At 39.0% G+C, this 20161-nt stretch overlaps 1 pseudogene; it reads right to left on the bottom strand.

Annotated features, from left to right (window-relative positions):
* Window positions 1-3746: 3746 nt before the first annotated feature.
* Window positions 3747-20161, bottom strand: part of LOC130879782 (PRAME family member 8-like) — a 70723-nt pseudogene continuing 54308 nt past the window's right edge.

Raw genomic sequence — 20161 nt, 5'->3', positions numbered from 1 at the left:
GGAGGATCTGCTGTAGACCAGAACACCACGTTCGCAATAGTTTCTGAAGCGTATCTCTTCTTCTCCTCTGTCATGCCTATTGCTCAATAGAGAAATGAGGATTCATCCAAAACAAAGGTTTGGATTTGCTTCCATGTTCTCTCTGTGTCGTGTAGCCTAGGATATTCAGTTAGTCTGAGAACTAGAGTGGAACCGGGGTGGCATGACTGCTCAGTGGGAGGTGCTTCTTGGGGGTTCTAGAGGAGAAGCAGGTGTACAGCAGGGGCCATTTGGGAGACCCTCTGAAGCTCTGCCAGGGACCAAAGATATGACATGCACATGAGGAGCCTGCCTTCTTTTTCACTGGGGAAGAAGCCCTCTATATCTATATAACCCCTTCTCTCTCTCTCTCTCTCTCTCTCTCTCTCTCTCTCTCTCTCTCTCTCTCTCTCTCTCTCCCTCAACACCTCCTGATGCAAACTCTGTGCTTTCATACTTGAATTTGTGATTTACTTTTGAAGGAGCAGCACCTCAAGTTGAGAAACTCCTGTCTTAATGACTGCCCCTGACATAGTGGCAGGCAGCTAAGTCCATAAATATAAATAAATGACAACCGGTGTCACTGAGGATGTCTGACCACAGAAGACTTTGCTTTGATTTTTTTTCATTAAATGGCATTTTAAAACTGATGACAGACAATATCAGTGTTCATAGTGTATTATGATGTAGCCCAGGATGCCACCAATTGGGACTTGAGGGGCAGATCCCCAGAAGGCAGACAGATAACGAAAGGGACTACAGATATACACTAAATATATAGAACTGAGGGGTCCTTCCTCACTCTCCTAACATGAGACTCCTTTCCAGATGACCAAGCTAGGCTGCTCAGATATATTCAAGGCCTGTCCCGAACATGTTTATAGAAGCTAGGGTTCCCTCAGTGCTTCCTTCTTCATTTAAATCATTCAATTGAAAATAAGGGGAGAGGGACCCATCTCAGGCCTCCAGAGGGAAAAAATGGTTTGCAGATCTTCTTTACATTTTGCGAGGTGTCTCTGTATACCCCTTCCTTCCCCCTTCACTTTCAGTCATTTTGCCACCTGTTGCTGCCTTCTGAGTTTTCTCCTGCTCTTTACTTCTTTAACTGGGGTAGAAAAAAACCTCATTAATATACCTAGATAGTAGCAGGATTCTCCTGTCTCAGCCTCCTGGATTCTAAGATTATGTGTGTTCACATAGCACAAAGAGTCTTGAGCAATTCTCTCTCTGCCTTAGACCCACACTTAGTACACTGCCTGCCTCACCAGGTTAGCTATTCTAGTCCATCTTCCTTTGAGTTTTTGCCCTTCACATGTCACCTAACTGTGTTTACTATGCCTTCTTCCCTCCAGGCCTTTTAGCCTTAGCCAACTTTTAGCCATCATCTTCCATTCCCATCATTTTCCAATAGCCCTCAGTCACCCGTTGACTTTTCCCCACTCTCTGTATCTTAATGTCCTTCTATTGGCTTTCCTTGACATGGGTTTGATTTTTCCTTTGCTCCCTTCCTTGCCTTAGCCTCACCTCGTCAGTTTCTGCTCCTCTGGCCCTTCCTTTCCTGTTGGCCGCCTCAGTCCAGGAAAGACCGGAATAGCCTCTTCACTGCTAGGCCAGCTAGTGCTTGCTCCTGGGAAGGACAAATTATTGCCTGGCTGAGATGTGGAATATTGCAATGCGTCTCTGAGAAGCAGGCCAGGACTGGAAAGGTGAGGTGGGCGGCCTCACCTTGGAAACCAATCTCCTGTCATCGTGATGGGAAGACTTTTTCTCTATTCTTTCTCCCCTGCTCCCCACTCCTCTGACAAAGACATCCTGAATCTTGCTGTACACCTTAGCTTTCGCGGCAGCTTAATCTCAGTGAATCAACTGGCAATCACCTGGCCAGCATTGGACCATCTGTTTGATCAAGTGCTACAGGTCTCTATTTTGTTGTGGTTATAATTCCTCCTGGGATAGGCACGTGCTATAGTAACCTTCATTCATTTTTCATGTATGGGTTGCCAGCTCACCAATGCGTCCTTCCTCAGATTCCAGAGTCAGCCTACCGGAAGACCTCTTCCATGTTCACCTTGACAGCAGCCCAGAGAACACGCTGCGGGTCCACCACTGGCCACCAAGACATTAGCTCTTCCAGATGTTGCTTTGAGACCATTCTCAGAATTTTGTTTCTTTCTTCACACAGGCTGTCAATGCTCCCCCTTCTTTTCTCATCTAAAGAACAAGCAGATTGCCCCCAAAGATACTACCTTCAATCAATGAAATAATTTCAGCCAACCCACTTGCAAACTAGGTTTGCAGGACTTTACAAAGAACAATAGGGGATATGAAATAAAGTAACTGCCCTGGAGTCTACCTAGAAAGCTGATCCCTCCACTGGGCCCTCCTGAATTTTTCAGCAGTCAACGAATTCATTCCTACCTGACAGTGTTATTATTTTCTGCCTCTCACACAGCCAAGACTTCAAATGGTCTCATCACTTGCTCTGAAAGTTAAACCACAGATGAGCAAGGAATTCAGTTAAAGTTTAGAGAAGGGAATGATTTTGATTGCTACTGTAATGTTTGCAGAGAGAGAAAGAGAGAGAGGGAGGGAGGGAGGGAGCGCTGCACCTGGACACTCTTCCACCTTCCCAATGTGTGCTCAAGTCTAGAGGTATTCACCAGGACAGCTGGTAAATAGGGGGTTAATCATTACAGGAAATCGTGTATCATATCTCTTCAGTTTGGTTTATGCTGAAGGGCAGTAAAGATTTATGCTTCAGGAGAGCATGGACCTGTTATTTTCAGAGCGTCGTTGGCTCCATTGATCCATTTCTGAGGCGGTAAAAATATGTCACAAAGCATCTTAGTTCCCACTGCAAATGAGATGGATTTGGAGATTTTGGTTCTGTCATAAGGACCATCTCAGGCTACATGGAAACGTCTTAGTCTTCTAAAAGATGCTAATATCAAGCCAGGTATGGCACCGAACACCTGCAATCCCTGTACAAGGGAGACTGAGAAAGGAGATCTCCAGTTTTGGGCAGCCTTGGCTACATAATAAGATGTCTCAAAAAAGTAAGAAAAAAGTTGTAACATTCGAGGTTGATAAGAATATTAGAGTATAGCAATATTTTTAAGAGGAAATTCAATATTAAACTAGGCAACATTATTTGGCTAAAGGAGTGTCTTCCTTCTCGCCGTGCTTTCCAAGCTGGGCTTTCCTTTTCTGGTATTCCTACTTGCTGCTCATCACACTGCTGGGCTACTCAGCCCCCTCGGGATGGTCATCTCTTCCTGACAGTTGTGGAAAAACAGTTCATGGGCATAGATAAGGACACACGTGTCCTTGCACCGCCTACGTGTCTGACATCGAGCTTTCCAGTTACTGGAAAGCAAGACTGAAAGGGCTTTCTGTCACCTGCCAGCTACTAACAAAACGGCATTCACAGCAGCTCTGATCGGAGGCAGCATCTGAAGCTTCGCGCAGTTCGATCCTGTGATGATTAACTCACTTCCCACTAGTATCTCATGCAGGCCCATTATCTACTGTCAATATTTTTATAGCCCAAGGCAAAGATCTGCTTACTTCCTCTTACAAGGGAGGTGACAGGGTTTTTTCCCTTTCTTTTTTATTTTAGGTAGATAAATATGTACTCTACAAATATATTTGGTGGAGGAGGTAAGAAGGGAGGAAAGCCGAGCCTCGCATCTGCTGCTTTCAGACTCATGGTGTAGTTAATAATTTCTCTAGAATAGCTTCACAGGGTGGAGACTGCATGAAGCTAGGACGCGGATGTCGGAAAGATTCAGGTCTGGAAACATTTTCATCAGTTGTCCATGCACCAAGTCCTCAGTCTTAGAAATCTCTCTTGGAAATTCACCTGAAAAACACCAAAGAATTTGAATATAGCCTTCACATTCAAGGTAGTGGGAATTTATGACATTAAGCTGCCATAGATATTGCAAATCCAGTTTTTATAGTTTATATAAGCAAAACATAGTAATTAAATCAAAGTATTATATCCTGTGTGTGTAATTTGTTTATATGCCCACAGGTGTGTTTGTGCTTAGGGTCGCCAGAGGTCAACTTTGATGTCACATCTCAGGCATCAGCCATCTTGCTTTTTGAGACAAGGTGTCCCAGTGGCCTGGAGCTCACTGGATAAGCTAGGCTGGCTAGCCAGTGAGTCCTAAGGAATCAACCTATCTTTCTTCTCCAGTGCTGACCTTCATAAAACCTGTGTTCTGGGAACCCAGGTTCTCATTCTGGCATGGCAAGAACTTTACAACTGAGCCCTCTAACTCCTTGGTGTACTGCTAAAAGAGATTGACTTTCTTGGGGGCACTCTTTAGTTCGGGGCTAAACGAGCTTAATAAATACAATAAGTGACAAAGAAAAGCAGAGACACAGAAAACACACAGTGTTGTGAATGAGCACATCTAAATTGCATAAATTATGCTGCAGTGTTCACCTTTGAAATGTTTCACATTGGAAGCACGTCTGAGTTAGAGATTCTTTCTGAGTTGATAGTAATATTCTACGAAAACATCAGGGACAAGCAAGCTAGCTCCATGGTGGGAACTGGACTGATGAAGTGTGAAGCCTCGAGGTCAATCCCCAGCACAATAATGAAACGAATGAACGAATAAATAAATAGTAAAGCGGTAGATAGCAAGTCATTGGTTCTGAGTTTCATTTGCCATTTTCTCACTGTGCCTGCAAAGCAAAGAATTCAGTTCCTGTGATCCTCTTTGATTATCTATAAAAGAATAAGACATATTTAAATCTGATCTCCTACCTCATGGGGCTTTTGTGAAGGTCATGTATAATATAACACTTAAGAATTACGTCAACATTTACGCATCAGTCAGATCAAGCCAGGTTTTGCTCTATAGCGAACAAGTGCAAAATTTCAGGAACCCAAGTAGCAAAGGTTTATTTCCTCTTCCAACTGGGACTTAACTGTAATCACATGCAGACACATTACCTTTGCTCAAATGCAACATGAAAGAAAAATGTTTGACTTCTTGCAGTGCATATTACTTCTGCTCACAATAGTGACCAAAATTACCCACTGGGCTCCATTCCAATGCAAAGAGCCCAGGACAATCATACAATAATAATATCAAAAACAGAACTACAAGTAACATTAATGACCTTAACAATTAGAAGGGGGTTAATAATAAAATAAAATAGAATTTATCAAAAACATACAGGAAAATTCAAGAAATTAAGGCAGATATAATTAAAGACAAAATCATTCTTACCTTGTATGATTGAACTTTCAGAAGTAAACTTACTATGGTCTTTAAATTAAATGCTATGGGTATTCCTCAGGAATACAGAAAGTATTGGCCAAGAAATTCGTAAGATGAAGCATGTCACTTCACTTGATTGGTCCAGGTCCTGGTTTTTACACAGAAGTACAGAACTGTTTCATAAAACATGATAGAAGCAACAGCTACTAGCAACTAGGTTTCCTTTCTATGCTCTTAGGGAGTGAAGCCAGTGACAGATGTCGGTTGTGCAAACCGTTAACGGATAAGCCAGTCTTCAAGTGGAGTCAGTCATTATGAGTCCAAGGCTTTAGGAAAGATATGGAAAAGGGACATTCCCTTCTCAGATCTGCGTAGCTGAGAGAAGCTCGGAAGTGAGTCTTGTCTCTATCACTGCAAGAACAGCACTTGTTTAGGAAGAGGAACACAGCAGGAGGCAGAGCAGTCAGAAAGATGTGTGTGCACACATGTGTTCTAATTTCATCATGCATTTTGTGCTCTCTGAACTCCACTTCCAGAGAATTAATTACATCCTTCAGCTTCCTAATTGCTTCTGCCAGTGAGTCTCTTCCACTGATTTTTGCTCTTGATTTGGTTTGTTTGTGTTTTTGTTTGCCCATTTGTTTGGCAACAGAGTCTCCCTCACTCTGAAGCTCTGACTAGACTCAAATCCAGGCTTGGCTCAATTGTGTAGCATCCTCCTGCTATGACTCAAGTGCTGGAATTACAAATTGGGCCATCACTTCCACCTCTAAAATACTTTTAATTTTGTTTTGTAACCAATTTTGTCTCCACAGATACAATTTACTCTGTACTTGAGGCTCTTCATGTTTTTCCCATGCTTTATTTTGTGATCATAGAAATTGAAACCAGGCCTCTGCATAAGCTTGACATTCACTCTACCACTGAGCTACGTTTCCGATCATCATCCTTCATTCAATTTCTACAAGCCATTTTGGCCTGAGTCTCTGCCACATAGATTTAAGGGTGTCCTGAACAATGCAGAAATGGATGGTATTTACTGTGATTCAACCAATGGTTGAAAGTATGAGAATCTCAAGTTATATCCTAAGAATGAAATACAATTTAGAACTAGAATATAGAACTTATTAACACATCCATTGTTTGGATTACATGGTTTTCTCTATTATTTGGATCAGTTTGGTAAAATGAATATTAGTTGCATTTATTTATTTTGCTTAAGTCTTTTAGTAGTTTGAATGTAATTGGCCCCCATAATCTCATAGGAAGTGATACCATCAGGAGTTGTGGCTTTGTTGGACTGGGTATAGCCTTGTTGGAGGAAATGTGTCCCTGTGGCTGTGGCCTTTGAGCTTTCCTATGCTCAAGATATTGCCCAGTGTCTCAGTCAACTTCCTGTTGACTATTCTCTCAGCTATTCCTCCAATACCATGGGTCCTCATTCTTTCTCTCATGATGATAATGGACTTAATCTCTGAAGCTATAAGCCAGTTCCAAATGTTTCTTTATAAGAGTTTCTGTGGTCATGGTGTCTCTTCACAACAATGGAAACCCGAACTAGAACAAGGCTACATCAGAGTGGCTATTTGAACAATGGTGTTAACTAAAAAATGTGGTAAACAGCATCCTTATTTAATATAACTAAGAAAGACTATTTTGCATAAAGAAAAACTTTTAAAATTATATACAGTTTTTATAACATTATTTAGCATTTTTCAAAGTTTTTATTTGTTTATTGAGACAGAGTCCTAGTATGTAGCCACACTGATCTCAAGATCATAATCCTCCTGCCTCTGCATTAAATCCTAAACTGCAGAAAGCTTCTGAAAGAATTGAAAAATCCCCACAATCAAATGAAAACACAGCTGACTAAACCTTTGGGACACAACCAGGGCAGTTCCAAGAGGAAGGCATAGCTGCCAGGGCTTACATTAGAAATGCAGAGAGATCGCATGAGGACAAGACAAACCACACATGAAAGCAGTAGGTGACGAACCGCAAGTGCAGGGGAGAAATCCCTGAAACGGAAACTGTGAGAGAAGAAGACAACTGAGCAAAGACTGGGTGTTAGGAAAACTGTTCAGGATTGGCAAAGACCTAGTCAAACTGAGAGAGAGAGAGAGAGAGAGAGAGAGAGAGAGAGAGAGAGAGAGAGAGAGAGAGAGAGAGAGAGAGAAGAAGGAGGAGGAGGAGGAGGAGGAGGAGGAGGAGGAGGATCAAATATTTCTACAGTAGGATACAAAGTCCTTTGGGTGTGTTCCCAAAATAATACAGCTGGACCAGTGGTAAATATTTCTTGCTTTTCAATGAATCTCCACAGTAATCTCCACAGAGGATGCTCCAGTTTGCACTCCCAACAGGTGTGAATAAGTGTTTTCCCTTTCTCACATCCACACCACCATGTGTGCTCATTGGATTAGGGGCTTATCCATTCTGAATGGAGCAAGCTGAAATATCAAAGTAGTCTTATTTGCATTTCCATCATGATTAAATATATTGTACAGTTTTCACAGCCATTTGAATCTCATCTTTGAAAACTCTGTTTAGTTCCAAGCCCTATGTTGTTTTGTTCTCTTGGTGTTCTCTCCACATTCTAGATACAAACCCTTTGTCAGGTGTATAACTTGTAGAATTTTTTTTTCTATGAGAAAACATGCCTCTTCACTTGAACAGTGATGTCCTTTGATGTACAGAAGGTTTTGTTTTATGAGGCTCCTGTTTATTTGTTAGTGGTCTTAATGCATGCACTGCTGGCGTCTTGTTCAGAAAGTTTTTCTTAAGCAAATGAGTTCAAGCATATTCTCTTTTTTTCTGCTTTATCAGATCCAAGGTTTCAAGTCCTTTGCTGAAGTCCTTATTTCCTTTGAAGTTGAGTTTTGTGCAAGGCTGAAGATTCTGTTTTCAACTCTCTACATAAAGTTATCCAGCTTGACCAACACCATTTGTTGAAAATTCTGTCTTTTCTCTAATGTATATAATTGACCTCTTTGTCAAAAATAAGGTGGTTGTATGAGTGGGCATATATGTGGGGCTTTGATGCTATTTTATTAACCAATGAGTCTGTCTTCATGCTAATACCTTTCTATTACTATAGCTCTATAGTACAGCTTGAAATCTGAAATAGTGCTAACCTCAGCATTTTCTTGTTCAAAATTGTTTTGGCTACTCTGGGTATTTTGCATTTCCATATTATATTTAAGATTAGTTTTGCAGCTTTTGTTAAGAATTACATTTGAGTTTTGATGGAAATTGCATAGAACCTATGGGTTGCTTTTGGTAGGATGGCCATGCTCATACTATCAACTCCTAAAAACCCATGAGGAAAGGAGGATTTTTTCCACCTTCTGGTATCTTATTGCATTTCTTTTTTCAGTATCTTAAAGTTTTCTTTCTCCAAGATTTTACTTCCCTAATGTTTGAGTCACTGTTCTATTGCTGTAAAGAGGCACCATGACCAACGCATGCATTATTAAAGAAAGGATTTAAATGGGAATTTGTGTGCAGTTTCAGAGGCTTAGTCCATTATCCTTATGGCAGGGAACATGAAGGCAGATATGGTGCTGGAGAAGAAGCTGAGTCTGATTCACAAGCAGAGAAAGACAGACTGACGTGGTACTGGTGTGGGTTACTGAAACCTCAAAGCCTACCACCAGTGACACACTTCCTCCAACAAGGCCACACTTTCTAATCCTTCTAACCCTATCAAAGGGTTCCACTCCCTAGTGACTCAGTATTCAAATCTATAAGCTTACGTGGTACATCTTATTCAAACCCTCACACCTGAATAGATTTATTCCATTGTATTTCTGAGGCTATTTTGAATTAGGTATTGTTTCCCTGATTTAATTCTTTGTATGACTGCCATTTATATAGACATTAGGTACTGATTTTAGCATGTTAATTTTGTGTCCTAGTATTTGCTGAATAAGTTTGTCAGCTATAGGAATTTTACGGTGAAGTCTTTAGTGTAAAATATTATATTATCTGCAAGTAAGGATACTCTAAATTCCTCCTTTCCTGTTTGTTTCTCACTTTAACCCTTCACTTGTCCTATTGATTAAGATGAGAAATCAAACACTGTGTAGTACAGGAGGGGAGAGAGTGTGTCCTCTTCCTAACTTTATGTAAATGCTTATAGTTTTTCTACTTTCAGCAAGCTGTTAGTTATGTATATTATGTTGAGATATGTCTCCTGGATCCTTAGAATCTCTAGAAGTTTTGTCAAAAAAAAAAAAAAGATGCTAGATCTTCTCAAAAGCCTTTTCTGCATCTAATGAAATGATCATCTTGATTCTTTCCTTGAGTCTATGTGGTGGATTACACTTATTGAGTTATGTATGTTGAACCATTTCTGCATCTCTGGATAAAGCCATCTTGATCACAGGTGGATAATTTTTTCTTGTGGTCTTTTTTAACAAATTAATTTCACTTTTATTTTTATATTTATAAATTGAAAATAGTAACATTATATAAATGTTGCTAATTTTGTGTTACTATACATTCAGCTTGTACCAGAGGATGGAATAGTTATGACTTCCAGTTTCGTGTTTCTATGGGATTCCTGAGTGTGTGACTAGGTGGATCTCTAATTCTTCTGCCTTCTCGTGGGCTCTTTTCTTTCTGTTTGTTGTCTTGTCGAACTCCAATATGATAGCTTTTGTTTTATATTATCATATTTTATTTTTTATATTTTATCTATATCCTCTAGAAGCACATTCTTTTTTACTGAGAAGTAGAAAGTGGTTGGATCTGAATAGAAGAGGAAACAAAAAGTAACTAGGAGGAGTAAAGGGAGGGGAACCATAATTAGGGTATATTATGTGAGAAAGATATCTATTTTCTTTTTTCTTTCATTTTTTATTTCTTTTTTTAAAATTTACACACCATATAGATGGTTTTTCACAACTGGCTTTTTCATTAGACCTGCATTTGTAACAGTGTCCCAGGCACACTTATTTTCAATAAGAGGAAAAAGTGAAAAATATACATTTTACATATACGCTTAATGATATTAACTCATTTATTTTTCAGAAGAATTAATTCTATATTAAGCTAATATTTACATACTGATATTGCTTAATACTAGGCTAATATTTTTCCACAGGAAGAACAGTTTTTATCTGTTCACTGTACAAGCAAGTATTAAATATATGTATTCTTGAATTAAGTTTACAAGCATTTTATTGAGAATTTTTGTGTCTATGTTCATCAGAAATATTGACCTATAAGTTTCTTTTTTAAAAAAAATTCGGTCTTTGTATGGCATTGGTATCCAGGTAGTATTGGATTTTTAAAAAGAATCTGAAGGGTTTTTTTTTTTTTCCTGCTTTATAGAATAGTTTGAGGAGTATTGGTGTTATTTAGTTCCCAAGATGGTGAAATCTCATTGATGGCGAGGAAAGAAAAAAATTCCAACCCCTCCTTAAATGTTCTCACCATGTAACTTCCTCTCTTATTAAAGTCAAACATCTACAATACAACAGGCAATTGCTAAAATTAACAGTTCAAGGGATGATACTAATAAATTAGGCATAGAAAACTTTACCTTGGAGGATATAACTTTAAATCAAACTCTCAGACAAAAAACTCCCACTGCTATTTTATTCGGGGTCTAATAGAGAGACAGTGAAATGCTGCATTCCTAATTGGTGTTGCTTGTTACTTCTAATTAACCAGTTAACAAGACCGCCAGTGTTAAGGGCTGGCCATTCAGATTCCTATTATTCCAAACGGCTTCTTTACTACAACTCCTAAAGACTAAATGGTTCAGTTTTGCTCTAAAACTCTAGAACTGTCTTGCAGTCACCTATTACTGGTGATCCTTATTGAAATAAAGCAAGTTTCTCTGACAGGCTTACAGCATGAGTCTGTGTGAATAGACTTATTTCAGATGCTTGAAAAGACTCAAATGATGTTTTCTCAATACTTCATAAAGTATTCCTATGGCTTTTCTTCATATTGTTATGCTAAAATATGCCTTTCTCTCTTTATAGATGAGGCTATTCCCTCTCCTGGTTTGTTTACACACAAACTCACATACACACACACACAAAGTGACCACATGCCGTAGCTATGGGTTAGCACATCCAAAAATAAATTCTGAGAGAGGACACTCTCACAACAATTTGTAAAAACTCTACACATTTTTTTTTTCAGTTGGATTGGAGATGTTCAAAGAAACTGAATAAATCTTCCTTTGTAAAGCTTATTAACTCTTTGTGCCTCTGCCTCTAACTGCTCTTTACTGTCTGTCTCACATTAGGCAGCCTGCATTTCTCAGGCCAGCCAAGAAAACTCATGCTGTCGCTTGATTTTAAATTTACATTCTAAGCCGGGCCCGTGGTGGCGCATACCTTTAATCCCAACACTTGGGAGGCAGAGGCAGGTGGATCTCTGTGAGTTCGAGACCAGCCTGGTCTCCAGGACAGGCTCCAAAGCCACAGAGAAACTCTGTCTCGAAAAAAAAAAATTACATTCTACAGTCTTCATTTTTAACTCTAAAAGTCTCTGATCCTAGCCCTACAAACATTTCATCAGCTGTCTGTCTTCTTATTAAAAGCCATCTACCTTACAGGTATAGATAATAATCTAGCCACAAAATATCTGTCCTTTTAAACTAATGTTTTTTTTATTGTTTATTTATTTATTAAAGATTTCTGCCTTCTCCCCGCCACCACCTCCCATTTCCCTCCCCCTCCCCCATCAAGTCCCCCTCCCTCGTCATCCCTAAGAGTAATCCAGGTTCCCTGCCCTGTGGGAAGTCCAAGGACCACCCACCTCCATCCAAGTCTAGTAAGGTGAGCATCCAAACTGCCTAGGCTCCCACAAAGCCAGTACGTGCAGTAGGATCAAAAACCCATTGCCATTGTTCTTGAGTTCTCAGTAGTCCTCATTGTCCATTATGTTCACCAAGTCCGGTTTTATTCCATGCTTTTTCAGACCCAGGCCAGCTGGCCTTGGTGAGTTCCTGATAGAACATCTCCATTGTCTCAGTGTGTGGGTGCACCCCTCGTGGTCCTGAGTTCCTTGCTCGTGCTCTGTCTCCTGCTCTTGATTTGGACCTTGAGATTTCAGTCCGGTGCTCCAATGTGGGTCTTTGTCTCTGTCTCCTTTCATCGCCTAAATGTTTTTCTTTGGGTTCACCTTCTTAATTAGCTTCTCCAGGACCACGCATAATAGGCTCAACGTCTCCTATTCATGGCTAGAAACCAAATATGAGTGAGTACATCCCATGTTCCTCTTTTTGGGTCTGGCTCACCTCACTCAGGATAGTGTTTTCAATTTCCGTCCATTTGCCTGCAAAATTCAGGAAGTCATTGTTTTTTACTGCTGAGTAGTACTCTAATATGTATATATTCCATACTTTCTTCATCCATTCTTCCATTGAAGGGCATCTAAGTTGTTTCCAGGTTCTGGCTATTACAAACAATGCTGCTATGAACATAGTTGAGCATATACTTTTGTTGTATGATAGGGCATTTCTTGGGTATATTCCCAAGAGTGGTATTGCTGGGTCCAGGGGTAGGTGGATCCCGAAATTCCTGAGAAACCGCCACACTGTTTTCCAAAGTGGTTGCACAAGTTTGCATTCCCACCAGCAATGGATGAGTGTACCCCTTTCTCCACAACCTCTCCAGCAAAGGCTATCATTGGTGTTTTTTAATTTAGCCATTCTGACAGGTGTAAGATGGTATCTTAAAGTTGTCTTGATTTGCATTTCCCTGATCGCTAAGGAAGTTGAGCATGACCTTAAATGTCTTTTGGCCATTTGAACTTCTTCTGTTGAGAATTCTCTGTTCAGCTAAGTGCCCCATTTTTTTAATTGGGTTGATTAGCCCTTTACGGTCTACTTTCTTGAGTTCTCTATATATTTTGGAGATCAGACCTTTGTCTGTTGCGGGGTTGGTGAAGATCTTCTCCCAGTCAGTGGATTGCCTTTTTGTCTTAGTGACAGTGTCCTTTGCTTTAAACAATCTTATACAATAAAGGATTGTCTGGAGGCATTACCATCCCTGACTTCAAACTCTATTACAGAGCTACAGTAATGAAAACAGCTTGGTATTGGCATAGAAACAGAGAAGTCGACCAATGGAATCGAATAGAAGACCCTAGCTTTAACCCACAAACCTATGAACACCTGATTTTTGATAAAGGAGCTAAAAGTATACAATGGAAAAAAAGAGAGCATCTTTAAGAAATGGTGCTGGCAAAACTGGATGTCAGCCTGTAGACGAATGAAAATAGATCCATATCTATCACCATGCTCAAAACTCAAGTCCAAATGGATTAAAGACCTCAATATCAGTCCAAACACACTGAACCTGTTAGAAGAAAAAGTGGAAAGTACTCTACAACACATGGGCACAGGAGAACACTTCCTACGTACAACCCCAGCAGCACAGACATTAAGGGCAACATTGAATAAATGGGACCTCCTGAGACTGAGAAGCTTCTGTAAACTAATGTTTTTATTGATTTTTATTGAGTTCTACATTTTTCTCTGCCCCCCTCCCTGCCTCTCCCCTCCCCTTCAACCCTCTTTCAAGGCCCCCATGCTCCCAACTGACTAAGGAGATCTTGTCTTTTTCTACTTTCCATGTAGATTAGATCTATGTATGTCTCTCTTAGGGTCTTCATTGTTGTCCAAGTTCTCTGGGATTGCGATTTGTAGACTGCTTTTCTTTACTTTATGTTTAAAAACCACTTATGGGTGAGTACACATGACATTTGTCTTTCTGGGTCTGGGTTACCTCACTCAATATGATGTTTTCTAGCTCCACCCATTTGCCTGCAAATTTCAAGATGTCATTATTTTTTCTGCTGTATAGTACTCCATTATGTAAATGTACCACATTTTTCCTTATCCATTCTTTGGTCTAGGGGCATTTAGGTTTTTTCCAGGTTCTGGTTATAACAAACAGTGCTGCTATAAACATGGTTAAGCACATGTCCTTGTGGCACAATTGAGCATCCTTTGGAGACATACCCAAAAGTGGTATTGCTGAAGTCGTTTCCTAATTTTCTGAGAAATCACCATACTGATAGCCAAAGGGGCTGTTCCAGCTTGCATTCTCCCACCAGCAATGCAGGAGTCTTTCATTTACACCACAACCTCTCTAGTATAAGTTGTCATCAGTGTTTTTGATCTTGGCCATTCTTACAGCTATAAGATGGAATCTCAGAGTTTTTTTGATTTGCATTTCTTTGATGTTGAGCATTTCCCTAAGTGTCTTTCAGACATTTTAGATTCCTCTGTTGAGAGTTCTCTGTTTACATCTGTACTCTTTATTTATTTTTAATTTTTGATTATTTGTTTTTTTGATGACAAATTTCTTGAGTTCTTTGTGTATTTTGGAGATCAACCCTCTATCTGATGTGGGGTTAGTGAAGATCTTTTCCCATTTTGTAGGCTGTGTTTTGTTTGTTTTGTGCCTTTTGCTTTACAGAAGCTTTTTCATTTTAGGAGGTCCCATTTATTAATTGTCTCTCTCAGTGTCTGTGCTACTGGGGTTACATTTAGGAAGTGGTCTTCTGTGCCAATGCATTCAAATATATTTCCCACTTTCTCTTCTATGAGGTTCAATGTGGCTGGTTTTATGTTGAGATCGTTGCATGGTGACAAATATGGATCTATTTTCATTCTTCTACATGTTGATAACCAGTTATGCCCGCACCACTTGTTAAATCTGCTTTATTTTTTCCATTTGATATTTTTTGCTTCTTTGTCAAAAATCAGGTGTTTGAAGATGTGTGGATTGATATCTGAGTCTTCTATTTGGTTCCATTGGTCCTTCTGTCTGTTCTTATGCCAATGCCAGGCTGTTTTCAGTACCGTAGCTCTGTAGTAGAGTTTGAAGTTAGGAATTGTGATGCCTCCAGAAATTCTTTTATTGTATAGGATTGTTTTGGCTATCCTGGGTTCTTTGCTTTTCCATATGAAGTTGAGTATTGTTCTTTCGAGGTCTGTGAAGAATTTTGCTGGGATTTTGATGGGTATTGAATTGAATCTGTAGATTGCTTTTGGTAAGATTGTCATTTTTACTATGTTAATTCTACCTACCCAAGAGCATGGGAGATATTTCCACTTTCTGGTGTCTTCTTCAATTTCTTTCTTCAAAGATCTTAAGTTCTTGTCATACAAGACTTCCACTTGTTTGGTTAGAGTTACTCTAAGATATTTTATGCTATTTGTGGCTATTGTGAAGGGTGATGCTTCTCTGATTTCTTTCTCAGCCCATTTATCATCTGTGTACAGGAAGGCTACTGACTTTTTTTTTTTTTTACTTAATCTTGTATCCTGCTACATTACTGAAAGTGTCTATGAACTGTAGAAGTTCCTTGGTAGAATTTTGGGGTCTTAAACTGATTTTTTAAAATATTCAAACTCACATGTTCTCTGTTATCCTGTAATACTCACAACAGTTTAAAATACATTTTCTCTTTTTTCACACATAAAGGTGCTTTAATCTCTCTATTGTGCCTGATATAACTCATGATACATTATAAAGAATTTATAATTACCAATCTTCTTTTATACTGTATTTCTGAGTAAGAACTTTTTTCCATATTAAAATAAATTCATTATTGCTTTCTAGGCTAAATTTAACAGAAATAAAACATGAAGTTCCAGTGTATAAGTCAATTCATGTATAAGCTATTAACAATTAAACTTAAGTCATAAGCTATTAAAAATAAGAGATACAGCCTAATTAGTTATCTAAACAACTGTTTGGATAATTTAATCATTATACAAATATATTACATATAATATATTAAGTCATATAATATATACAATATATGGTCTATATAATTATATATGGCATACAAAATATATTATATAAAAATTTATAAACTTAAATAATAAACTTGCCTTACCTGTAAACTATACAACTTATCAATAAAAAATTTTTGTTGGATTTATAAGCTAAATTTTTTTTACCTAACTTATAAGCTTTTAAAAATACAAGTTATTGACTAATCTTATAAAAATTATTTAAATATATTCAAATAATATTTGAATATATTCTCTTATATATAAATATTTATAAACATATTATTATTGATATAAATATTTTTTATAAGGAAAACTACCCTTGTTCTAGTTTTTGCAAAAGATTTATTTGAATAATATATACCTTGGAGTCAATTGTTCTCCTTTATTTATTAAAAAGACAAATTAAATGCTCCAAGTTACTTCCAAAAATAGTTTCAAAAATTCAGTATCTATAATCACTGCCTCTATAAAGCTATGGCTAGAGCTACTGCTTTAGCCAGAATAGTAACATTCTGTCTGCCCTTTCAATATTCTTTAAAAATAAAACTAAAACATTCTCCTGGTCTTAATGGAGACACCTCTTTAATTTAAACCATACAGCCTTCTAAGCAAGAAAGGAAATATTACTGCTTTTAACCAAAATTACTTTCAGGTTTCCAAAAATTCTATTATGACGCAAAAATGAGTCTTTTTGTTTCTTCTACAACATGAATTTCAACACAGGCCACAAATAATAACAAACCTGATATATCTAACATATTTATCTCTTACGGAAGGTTCTTATGAGCTTCAAGAGAATAGTTTAGATCCACCAACAACATCACAGGCAAAAAATAAATGAAGTCAGATAATTATTGATCTACAGTTTGCTTTCCCACCTGCCTAATTTTTTTTAGAGGCGAGGGAATTTTTCCCCTCACTCCCTGGCCTAAAGTGCCTTTCTCTCAACTGCCAAAATATACACCTTGAAAATTCCAAGTGTGCACCTAAGAGAAAAGGCTTCCTCTCTAACTTCCTTAACTTCCACATGTATATCCCACCAGATCCATAAACAAAGTGTTTCAGAGTGCTCGTCCTCTGGCCATGGCTGCCTTGCACAATTCTGCTGCTCCAACCCTGCCCCCAGCTCTCACCCCCAGAAGGGCCTATTGCCTTCTCCAGACACAGCCTCAAGGAGTCTGACACAGCCTGCTCCTCCCTGGTCTCCAAGGCTTCTTCAAATTTCCAGTGTTCCACTCTTCAAGGCCTCCAACTTCACCCATTATCTGCAGAAAGCAACCATGAGAGAACTCTAGGTCCCTTTTGTTTTATTTTAACTGTACTGAACTCTGTAGCTCACAGACTGGACTGCCCTTAAAAAAATTTATTAAAAATTGTATAGACTCTGCCTATAATTCTGTAATGTATATGTTGTCAGACAATCTCCTCATGTATTTCTGACAATTGTTCTTCTATGAAGGTATTGTCCTCTCATTGCTAAAATGGTTTATTATTGCCTTGATTACAAATTTAATTTATGAGGTCTGCTTCAACTACAGCTTTGGTTGTGCAGATGCACACCACTAACCAGGTAAATTCTAAAAATGCTTCATCAATATACAGTCTATTAATCAAAGGCTGATAGATAAAACTAACATTTTAAACTAACACTCCTTTCCCTTTTTAACTCAAACCTACAACTTTTAGACACACTTAGTTGCGTCACGTCATACTAGTACAGATTTTCATATTGTTCCCCTGTTTCACTGTAGATAAGTGTTGTGATCTAGCTGCCCTCACTCCCCCTGACCAACAGCAAAACTTCCTTGTGGTCTGTAATTGACAAGGATGTTTGTGTTCTTTCTGGCCGGTGATTTTCCACAGAAACAGTAGAGGTATAAAAGGCTTTAGTTCATGGTAAAATAAAGGTTGCTGTTCTTCCACCTGAAAAGAAGCCTCCGTGTCTCAATCCCGGCACCCCCCACCCCTGCCAGTCTTGGCATCCAGGCTGCACTGGTGGCTGCGGCAGATAAGAGATATTCTAAAATCACATACAACTCATCTAACTAGTTCTCAGCTTGCCATCAGTAGATTATTGACTATTAATTAAAAAGAAATCTATTATTTATTTCCCAGAGAGATAGACACATGCCACATTTACTAAACAAAAGAAGGGGAGATGTTGGAGCCCACAAGACTAAACAATAAATGTACTGCTGACAGATTCATAAAGGCAGACCCACAAGTATGCATCTTATGGGGCACCCGTTTTGCAGAGCTGTGGGAACACTCGTCTTTTGGGAAAGTCACTGTCATATCTGTAAAAAAGTTGTGAAGCCATGATTCTTCCCTTCAAAATGGGATTCATTCCCAAAATACCTCAGCAGTGTAACCTTTCTTGCAAGGGCATCAGAGTGACCTTGCTCCATCCCTCCCCAACACACACACACACACACACACACACACACACTTTGTTCTAATAGTCAAATTTACACAGAGTTAATTCCACATAGAAATTTCTGTAGAAGACAGGCACAGAGCAGGAAGGCAGCATGCCCCACCTTTGCTAACAAACAAATCTGGGTGTCCCCAAAACTGGTTATCACAAAAGAGATTAGGTGTGAGGAGAATCGGTGAATCCAGGAATCAGGGATGTTTAGTAACTTTATCTAATTGTTTGTTTGGGATGTCAGGTATTTCCCTTTGAATTTCTTTTCCGGGTCTTGTCACTTGTTCCAGGGTACAGCTTTGTCAGGTTCTGTCTGCCTCTTTTGTGATTTTGGTATGCATATTATCATTGGCCTTGCCTATGGAATTTTCCAACTATGCCTGTAAAAACTAGAAACCTCATGGAGATCACCCATTATCTTTATTCTTTTTCTTCTCGCTACTTCTTCTGCTTCTTCCCCTTACTCTCCTTTTTTTCTCCTTCTTCTTCTCCTTCTCCTCCTCTTCCTCCTTTTCCTCCTCCCCCTCCTCCTACCCTTCTCCTCCTCCTCCTTCATCTTCTCTGTACCCTTTCAATTTACTTTCTCCCCTCACATAAAAAATAAAGACCATGCAGAGGTAATGTATTTGAGTTAATATTTTTAACCCTAAGATCCTCTCCTGCCACAGACACCCAATTCTGAGCCCTGAGGGGGTACTGAGACTGGTACTCAAGGCCCCCGAAACTAATTAGAATAAAGAGAGAGAAAATACCCAAATTAATTAAAGTAGAGGGGCCAGAGACACAGCTCAGCAGGTCAGGGTGCTTGCTGCTAAACTTGATGAGCTGAGTTTGATTCTTAAGTACTGTGGGGTAGGAAAGAACTGACTCTGACCCCCACAGTTGCACCAGGGCACATGTAAGCCCTTTCCTAATAAATAAATTATCACATAAAAATTTAAAAAATAGGTAATAAGGTAATCATTTCACAAAATACAATGAAAGGTGATAGCAAGAAGCTAAAGATCTTGAAACATGAGCACAGCTTTTGAGCAAGGCATCTAATAGAGTATTTGAGTGAATGAAACAGCGACCTTTGAATCTGCCATCACTTCACCTAGGTGATTAATTTCAATTTTTTTTTGCTTTACACACCCTGCCATAAACTTTTTTATTTACACTTTATTGTAACTGACTTCATGACATTTGCTCTTGCTTAATAATAATCGGTTAACAGCAAGTGCAGGTGTTCTCAAGGATGCAGCCTTTCCGTGGCATGAAATCTAAACAGTTCCACAAATCATTGTAAAACATGTAAAGATAAAATTGTCTCCACTGTAGTGTCTGAATGAAATAAGGTGTAACTGTGAAAAAGGAGCCAAGGATGGAGAAGGTCAAAGGCAAAATTTGCCCAGAGATATTGTCTCTGGACTGATTGTCACTCTTCCTCTCGGTGCTTGCATTTGATCTGACCGACCAACACAAGGCTTTGTGCACACTCTTATCTCCCTGTGCCATGTTTATATGCAAAGTTTATGAATAACTGAACTGCTAGGATGAGTTTGCCCTTTCTTCAAGGTCACAGGCTCCCACTCCTAAGCTTCCTCTGTGCACTGTGCTTTGCACTTCAGAGACCTCATTTTACCTCCCTGCTCAGTCTACAGACAGTCCTCTAGGTATTATCCAGCCTCCAAGCACCGAAGGACAGATTCCCTTCCAAAT

The sequence above is a fragment of the Chionomys nivalis genome, chromosome 1 (assembly GCF_950005125.1).
Source record: "Chionomys nivalis chromosome 1, mChiNiv1.1, whole genome shotgun sequence".
Taxonomy (NCBI): Eukaryota; Metazoa; Chordata; class Mammalia; order Rodentia; family Cricetidae; genus Chionomys; species Chionomys nivalis.
This window is presented reverse-complemented; position numbering and strand designations above follow the sequence as displayed.